Below are 15,402 nucleotides of genomic sequence, written 5' to 3' on the forward strand. Positions count from 1 at the left end.
AGGGTCTCTTGCCCCTGACCCTTGATAAGATTCCAGCTGCCTGGTGGGTCATGGGTTTCCCTTTCTCCCGTGGACTCCTAGGGTATCTTTTGTTGCTCCTAGGTCACCCCTTTCCTCACTGTTACCCACATCTTCCCATGGGTTCCAGGTTTTAGGGTCCCCAAAGCAGCTCTGTATCACTTGTTGAATCTGGGTCCTCTTTCCCTTTCACCCCCTAGCTATAAAAATGGCAGGCCAACACCTTCCTTTCTCCGACTGTTTTACCCACGAAGTCAGAGGCCCATGAGGAAGCCGCCATCAGCCTCCTATCCTTTTCTTGCTGCAGTCCCTCCCTTCACCTGCAATCTCTCCTTCCAGGCTGCCGCCCCAGCCTTGGATAGATCTTTTGTTATCCATAGCAGCGGCAAGGCTGCCCCGAGGCTGCTAACCAACACCCCCGCCTCTGCTACACTATTCCCAGGCCTTGTAAGGCCTGCTGTACATCTTCAGCCATTCACAAAGCATTTCCATACTTTGGGTGTGGATTTTACCCATCAAGAGGCATGCCACTCCACACTACCTGGAAGAAGACTGCAGTCCTGAGAGGTCCCCCACCGACACGTCCTACCCATTAGTTACATCATCCCACTCCTCTCTGCACTGTCCATGTCCCTGTTACTATTCCCACAAGCCCTATAGGGACAAACCACCATATCAAAACTTCCTCCGCAAACACCTGCCCCTCACGAAACTTGGCTTCACATGTCTGTTTCATTCTCCCTATTGGGAACAATGGTGCTCTTCCAAAACTCATCCTCAGTGTTGTATCCTGCTGACTATGCATAGTGTTGCTAAACTCCTTCTCTGGGGAAGACAGACAGCAATGTCTACCCCTCCTGTCCCAGTCCCAGTGACAAGCCTCTGCAGGATTCCACCAAAGTTCAGTCTGGGGAACCAATGAATTTATTGAGCTTCCTTAATAAGAGTCTAGGTAAGGGGTGACTTACAGGGGTGTGGAGGCTCCTCCAGCCAGCCGCACCTGCAAAGCTTTAACCAGCATCAATCAGGTTTTCCCCACAGCTGCTTAGATGGAGCCCCTGCTCTCCTCTTGCCTGGCCTCTGTAAACTTTAGCCCCTTCCCCTCGCCACATGCAGCATTTCCAGGTAGTAGGAGCAACTGAATACTCAGGTAAGATGAGAACCTCATGCAGGACTCTGAGCCTCTTTTTGCGGGGGGGGGGGGGGGGGCGGGGAGGCTTTAGCCAGCCCCACTGGGATGATCTTTTGCAATGGACACAGAACTCCCCAATGAACTCCCCAAGATGGTGGTTGCTTTATTTGGGGCACAGTCACTCAGGACACCAGCTCATGTGTTTGACTGCTTAGTGTCTAGCAGGAGTACTGTCTTAGAAGGTAGTGAAACCCATTGGTGATAGAGTCTAGCAGGAGAAACTGAGTCACTAAGTGAGTGGAAGAGGCCTGCCAAAGCCATGCAACCAGCTACCATCTTCCCAAGCCACCAGTTCCTCCCAGGACAATGCCTCCCCATCCTCTGAAAGCATGAGCCATATTAACCCCTTCCTCCCTTAAACTGCTCCTCAGGGATGTGGTCACAGCCAGAAGAAAAGTAACTAACAGTAGTCCTTGGGGACAGATAAAACCACTTTTGGGTCATTCCCTGCTATTATTGAACATTCCTTGCTGTGACATCACACAGAATTACTGCAAGAAATGATATACATGTGTCCATATAAGGCACTGGCTCTGGCTGGATTTTGTCCTCATACTTCAGAGAAGCTGTTGTTGGATGGAGAGCAATGGACTCCAGCATTGGTTATGAGAGACTTGAACTGTCCCAATCTCTTGGACCTAGACATGGGGGAGTTTTCCTCTTTGTTGGTTTGGGTTTTAGTGGTTTTTGTTTTTTGGGTTTTGGTTTGTTTTTTCATTTTAATTCATCTATTTGTTTTTGCTTTAGACTTTCATTTGTGCTTGGGTGTTCATTTTTCTTAATGTGTCCTTTAAAAATACTTTGCCATGTTTTACTTTGGTTTTATTTCCCTATGATACTTCCATCCATGTAGTGAACTTGGGTCATTTCCATCTGTTCTGTTCCATTACAGCAGCTCTTTTGCATTGCCAAATGTCCCCCCTTTTTATGAAGGTCCCACCTGCCTACCCATAGCACTACTTAGACTCACCATATCTCTGGAATGGGCATATTACAGACAAATTCCCTATGTCCATGTATATTCCAGAAAATGACAAAATTTCATTCTTTGTGGCTGAGCATGGGCCTCTTGCCCTGAATCTGCTTACATGCTTGTTTGCCACACCAGCTCCAGTGTCGTCCGTGTGACATGAACAATTGTGTCAATATGGAGGACAGGAGATACGTGTCCCATGAGACTAAGCTCCCTGGAGGTCCCTGGCAGAGTGCCTGCGTTATGCTTGCTTCTCAAAGAAGATGTACTTCACAGATCATGAGCTCCCTGGGCTATGGGTTCTGTACAACTGCTTTTCTGATAATGTTCTAATTAATCTATGAAGCACAGCCAAAATTAATGAATGCTTGGGTTGTGAACTATGGAGGAAATGGGAAGCTGGACATAGATCTTAATCAGACTCATGATAGTGTGACTGTTGGGCTGGGACCCAATGACCTGGTTAGGATTATGAGAAAGAACAGTCAAGAAAATAATTCCCTATAATATCCCCCTCTTCTGCAAGCTCTTATAGGAATAGAGTGGAAAGAAAATGAAACTTTTGGGGATATGATGAATCAGATACAGCAGAATGAGCTATTTCTTAAAAAACCCCCAAACTGCTAGATAAAGAAAGTACAAGAGTTCATATTCCAGCAGGTAAAAAAGTTTTATATTAGAAGAGATATGTGGTGGAGAACTGAAGAAAGACTTAGAGAGGGTCTGCAGCATCCAAATTGGCCAAGTGGGCCATGAGAACCAGAGAAGTAGAAGTGTATAGAAAACTGCTGGGGTAAGATAAGGGACGCAGCTGCAACCGCAACAAGTCTGCACAAGTCTAGGGACCGGACTAAGTTCAGAAACCACAGACTGCTCTTTGGGTCATAAAGTTCCTGTGGGTGAAGGGATATGTCTAGTGCCGATTAATAATTATATGCTTACTGTTTTTAAAGCTGATGTAATTGAATTATTGCCAAGCTCTTGTTGTTCCTTGTATGACTTGATAGTTTTCTTTTCTGTATATAAACTACTGATTTGCAGAAGTAAAATTGCAGCAGATTCAAACTACTTTTGAGTGTGTTGTCTGTCTGTCATTTGACGAATCCTTGCCTTCCTGACTACCCAAGCCCTGGTTCTCCTACGGTCATGGTACTCCTGGTAGGCCAGTCCATGGCACTTGTTATTGGACAGTTTGTATATGGAATTATCCTAGGACTCCATGTTAAACCCACCATGAACATGAAGCACCTTGTGTGAACTACCAAGGAATCTCATAACAGATACTGTTATGTTGTTGCTAGGAGAGACTGCATTTCTCTTTCCATCTGGCCCCCTATATTGATGTCTTTAAGTGTTTTGTAACATCCTGAGTTTGTCATCACACCCAAGGTGTAGCATCAGGAAGGCAGCCGGCTGTTGTATATTTTGTTTGTGTTCTGACAAATAAAGCTTGCTTGGAGATCAAAGGGCAGAGCTAGCCACTAGTTAACCATAGAGGCCAGGCAGTTGCACACACCTTTAATCTCAGCACTTGGGAAGGGGAAGCAGGGAGATCAGGAGTTCAAGGCGACCTTGGGCTACATTGAACCAGTCTAAAAGAGAAACAGAGCTGGGCTGTAGTGGTGGCATAAGCCTTTAATCCCATAGCTAGGGAGGTGGAGAAGGAATATAAGGCAGGTGGAGACAGGATCTCAGCCCCATTTTGTCTGAGGATTCGTAAAGGTGAGAACTTTCCACTGGTTGATGCTCTGCTTCTCTGATCTTTCAGCAGTCACCCTAATATCTGACTCCAGGTTTTTATTTAATAAGACTAATTAGGATCATGCATCAGCAGGTACTGCATGTTTGAAAACATTTTAGATCCATGTTGGCGTGGATGACATGAGGCTACCATCCACACATTTCTTTCAGGATTTTCAGCTTTCTGGGTATGTGTCAAATGTCCCCTAGGGATGCACTGAGTTTAGTTTCTATTGAAATATCACCTTCTTTTGGCTTCATTTTATTTTATGTCTTCTCTCTCTGGGTGATTCAGGTCAAGGGTTTGTCAGTTTTGCTCACCCTTTCAAATCCCAGCTCTGTTTCCTTGGTCCTTGTTTCAGCCTCTTAGTGTCCACTTATTTCCAGCTCTGGTCCTTCCTATCCTTTGTCCTGTGCTTGGGGTTTGGTTTTTTTTTTTTTCAGTGCATCTTTGGATGCTTGAGGTATCTATGATTTTCATGATATAGGAACTGATAGCCATAAGCCATATACTTGCTTTCTAGACCTGCATCATTTTTTTTTTTTTTTTTTTTTTACTTCTTGTATCATGTGGTAGTGCCATTTCCACATCTATGAAGGGTCTCAGGGGCAGCCCCTCAGATGAGGACATCCTCAGAGATAACTATACAAGACCTTAACAACACTGGCTTCAGGCTCATTTTCAGAAGTGAAGCTCATCTGCCACATCCCTACCAACACCAGAGTAACCACCACGGTCTTGGACAAGGTCATTAACAAGCTCTCAGACATCATCTCTAAGGTGGACCTCATGAAAGTATAGAGTATCATGAAGCTATTTCAGTTAGTTAGCATAGAAGCAAAATCTTATTTGTGCACAGAATTTGTGACAGGGGGAGATTTTGTCAACCTCATAGCAGCTTTTGGCCTTATGAAGAAGGAGATGCACCCCATTTTCCAGCAGGTGGTACCCACAGTTGAGTACCTTCATAAAAGAAACATCAGCCACTGGGACATAAAAGTCAAGAACATCCTCATAGATGTGGCTAAAATACACAACTATGTGATTTTTGGGGTGACCATCAAAGCTACCAGTAGCCAGATGTTGATGGAGATCAGTGGTACACATGGTTATTTAGCACAAGAGGTTTTGGAGGGCAGAGGCTACCACGGACTCTCCAATGATACGTGGTGCCTGGGTACTCTGATTCCCTTTATGAATACACAGTACCAGATGATCGTCTCCCAAAGAGTCTGACTCCATCAAACTCCACACACTTGGCAAACCTTACCTCCTACTTTATTGTTGTAGATCCCACATGAAGGATGACCATCAGCCAGCTTGTGGGGCACCAATGTTATGTCTCTGTGATGAAGGTTTGGCACTAGCCTACAGAGAGACAGTTTCCACAATTCCAGTGACCATGATTGTGGAAGCCATCTGTAGCATGGGCTATAAGGTTCAAGAACATCATGTGAACTCTAGAAAAGAGAAGTCTTAATGATGTCTTGGCTACATACAATATATTACATTATTGATTAAGCAGTGGATACATTTTTAAATGAACAGGGAAACTTGTAAAGCCCAGTTCAAACATGAACCCTTCAGGTGGCCCTACCTATTTTGCCCACTTTCATCTCATCTGGGAAGAACCAACTGCAGGAAGTGGATGAAACAGGGAGGAGCAAGGGCTGCCCAAGGCTCAGCTTACGTGATCTACAGTGGTTCCTGGATATCACCTGTCCTTGTAACCCTGCTCCACACAGTGATACTGTGCATGCTGACAGCATAACACCCATTGCCAGTAGACTGAAAGTTACGTGACATTCAGTACTCCATCCCTGGACATCCTGTGTTACCTCGAGGACACAGATTATAATTCTAACCCTGCCCCCACAGGGTAATGATGCTGTGGTTATCCAGAGCATAAACACCAGTTTCCAGGAGATTGACAATGACATAACATTCAGTAATTCACCCCTCGAGACCCTGTGCTACCTGGAGGATGTGACCTGCCACTGTCACCCTGTCCCACACAGTGATGCTCACAGCATCAATAGCACTTTGGAGGAGACTGAAGTTGACCTGAGGTCCAGTCAGACATCACCTGATGATATATCCTCCATGGACCCTCCCCAGAATGGGAAAACAAAAATGAAAAGAGCTTAAGGGGGCTTGTACTCCAAGGAGCCATCATCAGGTCCTATCACCAGGAAGGATCAGACTCAAGTGGTACCCACAGCCCCCAAGACCACAAGACAAAGGGGCTGGAAGGGGATAACGAGACAGATGATTCACATGTTTCACAGTTTATGTTGGTGCCTTTCTACCCCAAAGAAAAGCAGCACACTCCCGGGTAAGGGACAGCAAGGAAAGAAAAATGTGGTCCCATGGGAAGCACAGTATAGGCACAGCCACCAACATTAGATACATGAAATACACATTCACTTGTGTATTTTATCATCACTTTTAAAAGAACTTTTGCCACTGACAGGCTCCACCCATTTACAGGACATGACTCTTAAGACATTGTTCACCTTAAAAGCTCTCCTCCTGCATCCGCCTATGTGAACTCATGAAAAGTTGAACCAGAAGTGGACAACAGAGGATGTGACGAGAGATGGGGATGGAGGGAGGGCAGGAGAGAGCACAGGTTCACAAGGGAGAAATCGGTGGGAGCTGAGGTACAGCACAGGAGCTCAGTTCTAAGTCCTGTCTGTGTCCAAGTCACTAACAGAGTCCTTTTCATGTGTTTTCTTTCAAGGGGGGGGGGGGAGTACAGGCCCAGCTCCATTGTCACTGAACCACGGGGCTAGGTTCAGCCTGGTGTGGACTAAGAGCCACAGGAGGGAGCCAGGCCAGTACTCTAGGAGTTTGTGTGTGTGTCCAAACGCCTATCTCTAAGAAGACACCATTGGTAATCAGGTACTAGCTCCTCTACCCATCCTGTTGCGCTGGGTCCCTCCCCATCAGGTCACTTCGCCCTCAGAACTAATGGTTTAGAGAGAGATGTGATCCACATGGCTTCCATGTTATGAAGCTACAGCTAGCTTCTCCAATACACGTGGGATGGAGCACCCACAGTGAGAGAACTGAGTGCTCCCCAGGGCTCAGGGTCTTCGCCAGTTTGTCCCCTCTCCTCTACTAACATTATCACTGAGCAGCTGGACAGAAATACAGAGACTGTGTAAGCACATGAGAAGTGGGAAGGACAGGCAGAGGGGGAGGAAAAGGGTGGAGAGGGGAAGAGAGCAGACGTGGAGGAAGAAAGGGCAGGAAGCCAGGTGAAGGAGGAGAAGAGTCTGTCGAGTGGAAATTTCAGTCACAGAATTGAGGGGGGAAAGTGGGTCTGTTGGGCTGAGGCAGGCACCATGGACATGCAAGAGTAGGAGCAAACTCCCCCTGAAGGGCAGAGCTAAAGTGGTGTAGGGCATGGCCAGATCTGAGGAGAAGAGGACTGGGGAGTCCCAGCGGGTGCCAACACACAGGGAGGATGCTCCCTTGGGAGCCAGCTGCAGTGGCAAGCTATGGCAGCAGGGTGTGCCAGGCTGGGAGAAGGGATCCCTCCTATGGAGCACTCTCATCCTCCCCCAGCTCCTGCCTGACCCACGATTGTGCCAATCTGCCATCTGTCTTTGTCACCTCAGTCTCCTTCCTCCTGGTCTGGCACACTAGTGTGGCCTGAAGTTTGTGCTGTCACCAGCCAGCCATGACCACCAGGTGAGCTCCATGCAGCCACACCTAGGGAACAGGGCCACACCAGGGGAACAGGGCCACACCCGGGGAACAGGGCCCGAGACAACAAACAGCTTGCTTGTGGGGCCAGAGCAGGTTTGGGTCAGCAGGTGACCAGGGAGCCAATCCTTTGGTCTGTAAAGTCAGCAGCTGGGCAAGGGATTTTCCTTTACTGTTGCCACGTGAGGAATGCCTGGTAAGGAGAAACCAACAGGGAAATCACGGGATCTGACTGCGTGTGGCTGTATAATGAAGACTGAGTCTTTGAAATGCACAGAGGTGCTCACCAAGAGGCTGGCTGGCTTTTCTGTGGCACGGACACGTCCATGCTGCTCAAGAGATGTTGCCAGTTTCTTTGGTCTCTTTACCAAGAAAGGAGAAGAGAAGCAGGGCGCAGGCTGACAAAGCCTGCTTGTCTGTCCCACTGCTTACCTATGATGGTGATCAATTTGACTACACCTGGGAACACTGAAGCCCAGCGAGCTGGGCACACCTGTGAAGGGTTCTCTTCATCAGAATCTTTGAGGTGGAAAGACCGCTCTAAATCTGGATCATTTGAAGTCAGAAGTTGCCTCCCCACCCCAAATCTGGATCATTTGAAGTCAGAAGTCCCACCCTAAATCTAGATCATTTGAAGAAGACCAATCCTAAATCTGGCCACACCTTCTGGGCACTAAAGGAGAACATGGAAGAAGGAAGCTTTTGGCTGCTTGCACTCGCTCTCACTGCTGGCTCTCACTCACTCTCACTGCTTGCACTCACTCTCACTGTCAAGTTCATCCACCCTGCTGCGGAGGTATCCCTTTACTGACATTAGAACCTACCTCTTTGGGGTTCCAATTTAGACTGAAGAGCAACTGAGACATCTAGTCTCACGGACTGTTGGCCTTTCAGTCAGAAGACAGCCACTGTTGGACTAGCTGGATCACTCTAACAAATCCTCCATATATAAAGAGAGAATTCCATTCTAGTAGTTCTGTTCCTCTAGAGAACCCTAACTAACACACCTGCTCCAACTGTTCCTCATCTTTTCAGGGGGAGAAGATCTGCAGAGTCACTAGGAGACACTATACACCATACTCTTGACACACATCCTCCTTGTGGAGCCCACAGATGTCTATCTCACAGAGGAAGATAATCAGTGAATGTTCTAAGAGATGCTAAGTAGTTGCTCTAGGACACAATCTTGTCAGAGAACCTTGTAACTCATAGCCAGTCAGGCCTTTGGTCCCAGACACAATGCACTTTGGCTCCCAAGGCAGATCTTGGAGCTCAAGTCCAGCACTTTCAGGAGCCATCTTTTCTTTCCTTGGTTCTGTGGATCCGTGTGTTTGGCGTGTAAGCTTCTCTCTGGGAGAAGTGTGAGTGAGGTAGGTACTAGAGGGCTGAGGGCCCAGAACCAGGCATGCTGGTGAGGAGCTGTCATCTGAGTGGGTCTTGTTGCGGTCTACCCTGACAGGGCAAAAGGGAAGGAGACAGGCACTGTCCCTGCCTCAAGAGCCTGTCAACTCCAGCCAAGGTGGTGCTCTCTGTAGAGGCTGGAGGCCTTGGATCTGAGGAATGTGGAACTTTGTGCCTGTTACCTGTTTGTCTAGAACACTCTTCCTCTTTCCGCATTCAGGTGAATGCTCTCCCCTTCATTCATCCTGGGAGGCTTTCTCTTCCACAAAGGAGCCAAAACAAGGCTAAGCCGTGCATCTGCAATCAGTTGCTGATCAAATGTATGGGACGTCCTTGTTCGCTCCTGTAAGGTTAGAAGACACTACAACTGAACCAGGGCTGTCATGTGGGTAAGCCCAGAGTCAAAATCAGCCCAGAGTGGAGATTCACTACTTGTAGAAGTTAAGGAGAACATGGGCATCATTTGGAAGGCAATGTCTGATTTAAATACAGAAAGCAAGGAGGTTTTATTCAGGGAGCTTCAACATATTCATAGACGGGTAGGTCCATTCCTGAAAATGCTCAGTTTACAGTCATGGAGCTCATGCTTAAAAGATTGAAGTAATGGACAGAAATGCCTGAGGGCATATTTACTTTGCAGTAGTTTGAATACTGTATAGTATTGAAATACTTTACAGTGGAAGGAAGTCTGACCGTTGATATAAGCCTTCAATCCCAGCACTCCAGAGCAGAAATAGGCAGTTCTCTGATCTTGAGGCTAGCCTGCTCAACAAAGCCAGCTCCAGGCCAGAGAGCCAGGACCAAACAGTGAGATTGTGTAATGAAAATGTGGAAGAGGTACTTTAAACTAGAATCAGTGTAGGATCCTGCACCAGAAGATGCCAGACTTCCTTTGTGGCTGACAGCCACCATCTACTAGGGCTCATGTTGCTACCTCTGGGGCACGCGGCTTATGGGGAGCAGTCTGAGTAACCACTTCTACTAGACTTTGCATCCAATAATTGCTGGTGAGCTGTGTCCACTCACTGGAAATAGGAGCAAAACACAGTTATGACCTGCCAGAGAGCATTTAATGAAAACAAATGTAAAATGTCAGTTGTGTCCCTTCTGGCTCCGGGTCTGGTCTCCTGTTCCTCTGCAGGTGTCACGGGATTCTGATGTGGCCCTGAAAACTTCTTCTTCAATGACTTCTGTTGGCACTTTACCTTCAACCCTGTTCTGAGGATGTTCATTCCTGCTTGTTCGTGGTCCCTTCCCTAGGCCTGCTCACCAACACAAGGTTCAGTGAGCCCTCATCCTCTATGATGGGCTAGCTGGCACTATCCCAGTGTGATGGCATGGGCTTGTTCATGCCTGTAGAGCACAGATGGTGTCTAAATGGCACTAACAGTACAGCAGATCCCATGATCCTTTCCTGTTGGCATTATAGTTCATGGTCCTTCTATTAGGCAGGGGCTAGCTCCTCAATGAACTGCCAAACATAGGGCAGAAGAACAGTATCTGTGCCTGCTCATGACCCTGAAATAGGATCAAGAGATGCCAGTAACGGCTGACTGCTGGTCAGAACATAAACAAGGTGGTGGTAGTTGACTCCACCCCAAAATGAGGATGCCAAGACGGTGGTGAAGCAGGCCCTAGAGAAGACCAGTGCCTGTGGCTGATGAACTTCCACAGCTCAAGCTCTTCATGGGCTTCCAGACCAGGGAAGTGTGTGAAACACGCGCTACTCTTGCTCTAGTAAGCTGTTCAGTTTTGGGGGTGCTTACCCCCCCATGCATATTCTTGCATCTTCTTATCTATCTACCTAGACTGAGTGCATGGTAAAGCAGGCTTTCAGGAGAAGCATGTTCCTATCCTGGGTATGCCCAGGCTGAGGGAGGGACAGAGCAGGAATGGCAGGGACAGGTGACATGGGAGACCATCCTACTAGGCCCGCTTGTTCTGTATGTGTATTCTACTTCCCCTGCTTGCTCTCATTAGTTTCTGGATGCTTGATCTTCCATGATGTCCCATCTGAGCTCTTCTGTTTCCGGAGCACAAGAACCCAAACTGTTGCTGGGTGGAGAGCAGAGGGAACTGGAGCCCTCTCCATAACACTTGTGCTCTGTCTCACAGGCTCCAAGCTCCTACCTGGATCCTGGGTATTCGGGGCTCTTGGAGACTGGTCAGGATCTCTTCCCATTTGCTGCTGCCCTGCACTTGGATGTCAGGGGGAAAGCCCACCTCCTCTGAAGGGCCTGGCACTCTCCATGGTAGGAACAGTCTAAAGGAAGATGAAACTCCATTCCCTACCTTCCAGGGTATGATGGCTGACTCAAGGGCAAGCTGGGCACTGAGAAGCAGGCACACTGAATTAGGTTGGGTTTTCTAGGCTTAATTTGGAGATTGGTAATAGAGGGACAGACAAGCTAAGGAAAAGGTATCTATGGTGGAGAAGGAAAATGCAGTTTGGATATCCTTCTCCAGGTCTAGCCTGGTAAGTCTGCCTGACCCTCCCCCTCTTCACCTTGTCAGAGCTAGCCCACATCCTACAACCAGTGCCCAGGTCTAGTCTGGCTACCACACCACAACCAACCTTTAAGATTCCTCCAACATCAGACCTGCCTGCCATGACCCACACGGCCCTCTCACCACACATGCAAACTCTCCCCCTCAGCCAGATCTACCCCATACTCTAGAATTCACATCCTGCACACCAGCCAAGTCCCCTACGGCCACCTGACTTTATTCCACCGAAGCCATTTGCAACCACTCGGCCAAACCTGCATGCACATCCTCTCATTTGCCCCAACCAATCTGTCCATATCGGGCGCCGACCTAACAAAAGAATTCCACAGGCCCAGATCTCATAAAAACACAGTCAGTAGGAAAGACCAAGCCGGTTTCTCCCCTCCCAAACCTACCCGTCTTGTAGAAATGTTTGCCAATGAGAACTATCTAGATAAACCCAGAACAGAGAATTTAAAAGAACAATTATAAACTCACTGGACATCAAAAAATAATAAAAAAAAAATAAGAGCAGAAATTAGTGAAATAGAAACAAAACAATAAGAATAAATTAATCTAAGAGCTGGTTCTTTAGGCAGACAAGATTGTAGAGCCCTGCCCAACTATCAAAGAAGGGATTCAAATTAACAGGAAAACTACAACAGACAACCAAATAAATTCAGACTATTTTAAGGGAGTACTTAAAACCCTATTCTCCATTAGGTTGGAAAACCTAAAACATAGGTTGAATTTCTATATTCAGCCAAACCACTAAAATTAAACCTAGAAGAAGCAAACAACTCAAACACCATAACAAATGAGACTGAAAGAGAAATACAAAGCTTTCCAACTAAAAAAATTCAAGAGGCAGATCGACACACTGCAGAATTCTACCAGACTTTGAAGCTCTGCAGTCAGCCCTTTGTGGGAGCCCGTTCTCGGGTTCCTCATGGCTTTACCCAGCAGGTCCACATGGAGGATGATCAGGACCACGGGCCTGAGTGCAGGTGTCTGAGATGGTTTGCACTTGGCTGTGCTGGGGGAGGAGGTCTTTTGCTCCACCCCTTGGCGTCTATATAAAAACCCTGGGTCAAACGGGCCCAGCAGTGGAGACAAGCAGACACAGGTAGGCCCTCGGAGGCAGCCCAGTCGGCCCACAGAGGTAGGCGGGCCCTGCGGCAGCAGCCGACAGGGACATTCAGTCCCGGTGGCAGCAGCCAACAGGGACATTCAGGCTGGCGGCAGCCGGCAGAGACATTCAGGCCCAGCAGCGGCCCACAGAGGTAGACGGGCCCGGCGGCAGCGGCCCGCGGAGGTAGATGGGCCCAGTGGCGGCCCACAGAGGTAGACAGGCCAGGGGCAGAGACAAGCAGACACAGATAGGCCCTCGGAGGCAGCCCAGTCGGCCCCCAGAGGTAGACGGGCCCAGCAGCGGCCCACTGAGGCAGACTGGCCCAGCGGCGGCAGCCAACAGGGACATTCAGGCCTGGCAGCAGCCGGCAGAAACATTCAGGCCCAGCGGCGGCCCACAGAGGTAGACGGGCCTGGTGGCGAGGACAAGCAGACGCAGGTAGGCCTGCAGAGGCGTCCTGCAGTGGTAGACGGGCCTGGCGGCAGCCAACAGGGACATTCAGTCCCGGCAGCAGACAGCAGAGACATTCAGGCCCAGCAGCGGCCCACAGAGGTAGACAGGCACGGCGGCGGAGACAAGCAGACGCAGCTTGGAACAGGGAAGCCCCTAACCCCAACACCTGGGGAAGAAGCTATCTCTATGGGTCGGAACCAGAACGAATCTGAACACTCCGTCTGAGGAAAACCCAGGGCCCAGCTGCTGATCCTGTGAAACCCAACAACTTGGAGGTGTTGGTGAGACTACCCTGCTCAGCTGAAACCCATCTGGGAGAGGATTCAGATGCCTACAGTTTAAAGTCTGAAGAAACAAGATCAGCTGAGGAGTTGACAAATGAACAAAACGTGACCTGGGAACACAAAAGAAGGCGCATCCCAGCCACCAAACCAGATCCCCAGAATCATAAGTATATAATTCACCGATTGAAATCAGCTGCCCCTGAAGAAATAGCCCAATAGCACCAATTTAACCAAGAACCCCTACTAAACCAAGACTAAAAATTAGAACAAGAGAGGCACTCTCAGACACAGACACCACCTGCACTGCACAGAGGAAGAGATGAGTAGACGCCAGTGCAAAAATACAGGCAACAACATAAAGACCTATATGGCAACATCAGAACCTAGTGATTCTACACCTGCAAGACCTAAACATACCATGACAGAAGAAACAGAAGAAATCAACCCTAAAAGTGACTTTAAGAAGATGATAGAGGCCCTTAAAGAAGAAATAAAACATTCCCTCAATGAGGAAATAAAAACTTTCCTTAAAGAGGAAATGAAAAACTACCTTAAAGAGGAAATAAAAACTTTCCTTAAAGAGGAAATAAAAAACTCCCTTAAAGAGGAAATAAAAACTTCCCTTAAAGAGGAAATGAAAAACTCCATTAAAGAGGAAATAAAAAAACTCCCTTAAAGAAATGGAAGAAAAAAACGAACAAAAAATGGGAAGAAATCAAATCAAGCCAAGAAAAAGCAATTAAACAGATGAAAGAAACATTCCAAGATCTGAAAAATGAATTTGAGACAATAAAGAAAACACATGCTGAGGGAATGCTGGAAATAGAAATCCTGACTAAACAAACAGGAACTACAGAAACAAGCATAACCAACCAATTGCAAGAGATGGAACAGAGAATCTCTGACACTGAAGACACGATAGAGAAAATAGATTCGTCAGTCAAAGAAAACACTAAAGAGAAAAAAGTCGTAACACAAAACGTCCAGGAAATTTGAGACACCATGAAAAGACCAAACCTAAGAATAGTAAGGATAGAAGAAGGAGAAGAATACCAACTCAAAGGCACAGAAAATATATTCAACAAAATCATAGAAGAAAACTTTCCTAACCTAAAGAAAGAAATACCTATGAAGATACAAGAAGCTTACAGAACACCAAACAGGCTGGATCAAAAAAAAAAAAATCCCCTTGCCACATAATAATCAAAACACTAAACACACAGAACAAAGAAAAATATTAAGAGCCGCAAAGGAAAAAGACCAAGTAACATATAAAGGCAAACCCATCAGAATAACACCAGACTACTCAATAGAGACTATGAAAGCTAGAAGATCATGGACAAACCTCATGCAGACACTAAGAGACCACGGATGCCAACCCAGACTATTATACCCAGCAAAACTCTCAATCACCATAGGCGGAGTAAACAAAATATTCCAGGATAAAACCAGATTTAATCAATACCTGTCCACAAACCCAGCCCTACAGAAAGCACTAGAAGGGAAAATTCAACCCAAAGAAGCTAAACACATCCATGAAAAATCAAGCAATAGATAATCCCACACCAACATACACCACAGAAGGACAACACAACACAAACACAAAAAATAACAGGAATTAACAATCACTGGTCATTAATATCCATCAATATCAATGGCCTCAACTCACCTATAAAAAGACACAGGCTAACAGAATGGATAAGAAAACAGGACCCATCCATTTGCTACATACAAGAAACACATCTTAACTCTAAAGACAGACACTATCTCCGAGTAAAGGGCTGGGAAAGGCTTTCCAAGCAAATGGACCTAAGAAACAAGCTGGTGTAGCTATCCTAATATCTAATAAAATAGACTTCAAACTAAATCAATCAAAAGAGACCAGGATGGACATGACATATTTATCACAGGAAAAATCTACCAAGATGAAGTCTCGATTCTAAACATTTATGCTCCAAATACAAAAACACCCACATTCATAAAAGAAACACTACTAAAGTTTAAAAC

The sequence above is a fragment of the Peromyscus leucopus genome, chromosome 5 (genome assembly GCF_004664715.2).
Source record: "Peromyscus leucopus breed LL Stock chromosome 5, UCI_PerLeu_2.1, whole genome shotgun sequence".
Classification (NCBI taxonomy): Eukaryota; Metazoa; Chordata; class Mammalia; order Rodentia; family Cricetidae; genus Peromyscus; species Peromyscus leucopus.